Consider the following 6000-nt stretch of genomic DNA (forward strand, 5'->3'; position numbering starts at 1 on the left):
GGCAGGATCGCCCTCAGCAATAGGAGAACACGCGCGGTCGCCGCCATGGAGGATGAGGCAGGGGGGAGTAGGGAAGGATTGCACGCTGCCCCAGCTGCGGAGCTGGTTACGAGGGACAACGGCGACGACGACGCGAAACGCAGGAACGGACGCCAAAAAGCTGAGCTCTAAAATGAGACTTACGACCGTTTTCTATTTCGCATGCAAGAACAGGCTGAGGGTGAGTCGTTCGAGCAGTTTTACCGGGATCTGCTGCTGAAAGCCCAAACATGCAAATTCGGCAGTCTGGCTGATTGCATGATTCGAGACAAAATCGCATATGGGATCACAAATAAGAAACTGCGACAAAGACTGCTTCGCGAACAGGACTTAACCCTCGTGAAAGCGGTCTACATGTGTAAGACAGGCGAGGTATCGACCAAACAGTGTAAGCTGCAGTGGAACGAACAAGAGCAAACGATTCACTCCTTGAACGAAGGGTCTAGGAAACAGGGGACGCAGCCACGAGCGGTGACCATGCAGGCAACGTTGCGACAAGTGTGCCTATGTTCGAAGGGGCCAGCTTGCCCGGCAGCAGGTAAATAGTGCCGCAAATGCAAAAAAAAAAAAAAAAAAGGTGATTATGCAGCGTGTTGCGCACGATCAACCATCCACGAAGTTCACGAGAAGCAAACAACTAAGGACGAATTTTACATTCTGGAGGGAGGCAGCCACATCGCGGAAGCCAAGGATGAGTGGCTTGCCCCAGCGAAGGTGGGAGGTATCGAAGTTGAGCTGAAGATTGATACTGGGACACAGACGAACCTGTTGCCGTTGTCATGTTGGAAACGAGTGGGGCACAAAGCGCCGCTTCGGAAGAGCTCGACAGTTTCGCGCAGCTACAATGGAGGGGTAATTGCGCATGTTGGTAAAACGCAGTTGTCACTTGCCTGCAGTGGAATGGAGCAGGTTGTCGAGTTCTTCGTCAAGAAATCCCGTACTCCTATTCTGGGTCTTTATGTCTGTGAGCTCTTTGGATTTGTCAACCGCGTTTCTACAGTCACCTGCGATGATGTAGTGTCGGTGTATCTGGGGGTATTCCGAGGCCTGATGCGTCAGATAAACGTACCATATGGTCTTAAAGGATGGAGCCACCCCTACAGTACCAGCAGCCCTTCGGGTAAGTGCCACAGGCAGGGTTGAAGCGCTTGTCCGAGGCCAATATAATCAAGAGGGTGCAGGAGCCAACGGACTGTTTGAGCCCCTTGGTCATTGCTTTGAAGAAAAATGGATTTACATAGACCTCAGGGCTATAAATAAATCGGCGAAACGAAAACGTTATAACAGCGGCCTAAACGTGAGGATATAGAGGCTGAGCTAGCTGGTGTTCAATGGTTCTTAACTCTGGATGCCAACTCAGGTTTCCATCAGGTGGACCCTGAAACTGCAATAATATGTACTTTTACCACCCCTTTCAGAAGGTACCAATACCTTCGGCTGCCATTCGGCATTGCCTCAGCCCCAGAAGTATTTCAGAAGATTATGTGTCAGATCCTTAAGGGACTCCCTGGGATTAGAGTTTATATATATGCTGGTGATGTTCTTGTGTGGAGCAGGACACTAGAAGAGCATGACAAAAAGTTTCAGGCAGTGCTGTAGAGGGCCAAAGAGCAGGGGCTCACTTTCAACTTGAGCAAATGTAAACTATAGCCAAAAGCAAATAGAGTTCCTGGGTGATATGATGAGCAGCGAAGGCATTTCTCCTAGTCCATCACTGGTTCAGAGCATTGATGACTCAACCACCGACTACTAAGACTTATGTGCAGAGGAGATTAGGTTTTATAAACTATTTTGAAAAATATTTGCCTAACCTGTCTGCTGCTACAACCCTAATGCGGGATGTCATCAGGGATGACGCAATCTTCGAGCGGACTAATGCACATTAGGCTGAGTAGAAGCCGCTAAAAGCTCGCTTGTGCTCACGTCCTCTGCTTGCACTGTTTGACCTAGCAAAATCTGTGAAGGTGTCAAGTGATGCATCCCAATATGGGCTTAGGGCAGCACTTTTACAACAGCATCCTGAAGGGTGGTGGCCGATTGCTTATGCCTCTAGAGTTGTGTCTGAGCTGGAATGCGATACTCACAAATTGAAAAAGAGTCCTTGGCGGTCACATTTGGTTTTCAAAAATTGCTCCATTTTGTTTACGGTCGACATGTTCAAGCAGAAACTGACCCTAAGCCTCTATAATTGCAATTCCGCTGAAAAGTGTGGAGGATATGCCACCCCGTTTGCAGCGTTTTTTCTTAAGACCAGAGGCGGGCAACCTCATGAGGTCAACCTCGACCTCAAAATGACCTCAACCTCACGGAGTGAGGTGAGGTTGAGGTGAGGTCGGCCGCACCTGAAATATTTTTGAGTGAGGTCAGCAAATGAGAACTCAACGTCATGCGGTAGTTTGAGGTTGAGTGAGGTCGTAACTTAGTGAGGTCGGCTTGTGAGGTCGAAATTATTGTTTCCCACATCGATAAAATAGCTGTCGTGTACACTCTTTTGGCTACCAACGCGCCCGTAACAAACGGTTTGCGTCTGTGTGTTTGCGTTCGACACGAAAAAAAAAAAAAGAACGGGGGGGGGGGGGGGGGCGTAAAGTGCAGCGCGGCAAACGAGTGGGGTCGGACGACGGCTGCAAACTCGAAAGCCTGTGAAACAATATCCCGCCACCATTCCGAACGAGTTTGGGAAGTAAGAAAGTCTGCGCAAACTCGAAGGGTTTCCAGACCTACGAGGGTGTGTCGACTTCTCGGGAAAAAAGAAAAAAAAAAAAATACTAGAATAGTAGAAAAGAGGGAAGCGCAAGATCCATCAACCAAGGAATTGCTTGGGCAGGATGGCACGAGAGAGGAGGTTTCAGAGAGGCATATGAAAAGAACAAGGATGCAGAAGAGACAAGAGATAAATGGCTTGACGAGAAGTCACCCCACGAAGACTGTATTTTAGTAAATAAAATCTGCTTTTGCTGTTGTATATGGGACGAGTTAAAACGAAAGAAAGCTATAGGACGGTAGATCGTAGTTGCATCAGTGCAATCCACTCTTTTATTATTATTATTATTATTATTATTATTATTATTATTATTATTATTATTATTATTATTATTATTATTATTATTATTATTATTATTATTATTAGTCATTAGACATTTAACTAACCCTTACATAAAATGAATTTAATGTGCCCTTCTCGAAGAATCATTGAAGAACAGACAGGTGACTGGCGACTGCTTGCAGTCATCCCTTTCTCATACCCTACGGGAGCTTGCGCCTTTTTCATTTACATGTTTGTTTATCGAGGGCCTCCCCTCCGTTTTACAGCTTGGAGCCAAACTGGCGGGCGAGCCTTTTGTTCGTAAGCTGGCTTCTGCTCGTTCGGCTCCGCAGCCGGTGTCCGATCTCAACTAGCGGACAAAGTGCGGACCCGGGAACCCCTCGGCATTTCTTGGAAAGTAAGCCACTGCACATACGCGCGCCTCTGGGAGTTTGTGAGTTTTAGGTATTTTTAAGTGCGTTTCTGTCAACGGGGCCGAGAGTTACAAGGACAGTGGCAGTGTGGGCGAGAGAGCGAGATGTGTGCGCGGTGCTCGAGCGTGTGAATGCGCGAGTGAAGATCTGCGTCTCCTCTTCTCTTTAGTTTTTCAGTACACTTGCACCACCCCTATTTTTCCTCACTTCTTATTTTCATTTTGTGTAGTCACTTACCAGTGCCCCCTCTCGCGTTTGTGCACCCGTTTACTCACAACCGGCCGCTTTTCTGCGGTACGGCCAATCGTCATCCCCCCCCCCCCCCCCCCCCCCCCCCCTAAGAATAACTAATCAGAAGAAACAACTCTCAGATTCTTCCTCTCGCAAAATTCGTTTTTTTTTTCCTTTTTTTTTTTTGCTTCTATGGCTTTTGGTTGAGCGTTACCTCCGACTGGCGTATTCCTGTTAGTCTAAAAAAAATATAAAGACAGGCCCTTCTCGCTTCTCGGAACGCCGCGGCGGCTACGCGGACTTCTGTCGCTTGTCGACCATGCAGCCATCTCATCGTTTCGCAAAAGGGACACGCTAGTCAGTGTTCAAACTCTGCTCTTCCTCCGTGTAGACGCGTCGCCACCCTGCTCATCACCCGCTGGTCTTCCTCCCTTGACGAATATTTAAGTGTTCGCGCTTCATTCTTCCAGTGGGCGTGGTTCTCTCTTCGCGACTAGAAGCTGGTGTCTCAGCCCCACGTTCTCATCGACACCAATCGTTCCTGGAACGTCTGCTTGGTAGTCGCCCCCAAACAGCGCCGGTGAGCCGCCCGAAACGGCAAAAAAAAAAAAAAAAAAAAAAGGCAGCATCTAAACAACATGCTATGTTCTTCGCCATTTAGCGTGGCCGTCTTTTTCAAGCGAAGACACGCAGCCATGGCCGTGGTCGACGACTTGCTGTAATTTATGACGGAAGTTTCCGCCCTTTCCAGCTGAGGTTTGCCCTTTGAGGTCTATCGCATTGCCGCGTTCGACGGCGTCGAAGGGGCATGACATGGTTGCGGTTATGGCAGGTGTGGTTATGGCAGATATAGCAAAACAATCTAAATATGCCGATAATGATGTGTGCGCGCGCAGTTGTCGAATTACAAAGACGTCGAAGGCCATTTCCGTTACAATAGCCACGCAAAAGAAACGAAAAGCACTGTAAACTCGGAATGCATTCACTGCGACAAGCTGTGCGGACAAGGGAACCAGCAGTTGAGCTTCTCTCGGCATCTCAAGGTAATGTGCGAATTATCTCTAATCCAACGTATTATTTCTTTAATTTACATCAATGATAAACTTGGTGTTAACAAGAAAGCGATTTTATTCACTTTGACCTTTTTTTTTTTTTTTTCATTTTTCTACTTAAACAGGATGTCACGAGGAGGGGGCGTAGCCATTTATGTAAAATCTTCTTATAAATGTGAATTCATTAAGGAACTTTCAGCCTCGACAGTAAAATACGAAATACCAACATTATACGCCATAAGAAATACATAATATATGTGGTATACCGGCCTCCAAGCGGAAACTACTATCTCTTTTGTCAAATACTAAATAATCTTCTGGAATTCTGCTCTTTAAACCAATATAGATTACTTATAGGCGGGGATTTTATTGGGAATATGAATGAGAAGAACCCGACGTCATTAACATGCTTTAGCATAATTGAATTGAATAGACTTACTAATTTAATATCTCTTCACCAACAACAATTACGCCGTCTAGCCTGCAGCATCATTGATCTTTTCATAGTTAATGTTTACATAACTCTTCATTGTTCTGGCACTTTGTCCTTTGATATTAGTGATCAGTGTCTGTCTGGTTTCTGTATCCGCTAAGAAGCGCCGCTGTACGAGTATGTATATCGTTTCATAAAGTTTCAATAATTCAGTAATGGAGCCTAATCTCGTTTAGACAAGCCATACAGAACTTGGATTGGTGAAACATCTGTAATTACACTTCCGTGAATGAAGCGTACATTTTATTCATTGAAAAGTTTAAGGGTATATGTATACTGTTCTCCCTTTCCATGGGTAACAAAGCGGAAACATAAAAAATCAAGGAAACCTTGAATTACCCCCAAATTTACCAGAAGAGTAAAACAAAAGATAAAATCTATCAAAAATTTGCATTAGGCAGGAACCAAGATGATTTAATTGTTTTAAAAGGTTTAGGAACTCTTTGAATACAGAACTTTCGTAGGGCACGAAGAGACTATAGATGAACAACAACTGTCCCAGAAAAATAGGCGCGACAATCCGAAACTAATGTGGCGGGCTGTGAATGAGGTAATCAATAGCCGAAATATCAATGAGAGCATCGGTGATCTTTTCATTGATGAATCGCCAGTAACGGGTGCCGCCTTAGCGGGCCTCTTCAATTGATACAATTCATTAACCTGCCAAACACCACTTACAATAAAGATGCGGCTCGCTCTATTGCAAAAGGTGTAACTTCTAGTTTC

The sequence above is a fragment of the Amblyomma maculatum genome, chromosome 3, assembly GCF_055883805.1.
Source record: "Amblyomma maculatum isolate TAMU_Amacu chromosome 3, ASM5588380v1, whole genome shotgun sequence".
Classification (NCBI taxonomy): Eukaryota; Metazoa; Arthropoda; class Arachnida; order Ixodida; family Ixodidae; genus Amblyomma; species Amblyomma maculatum.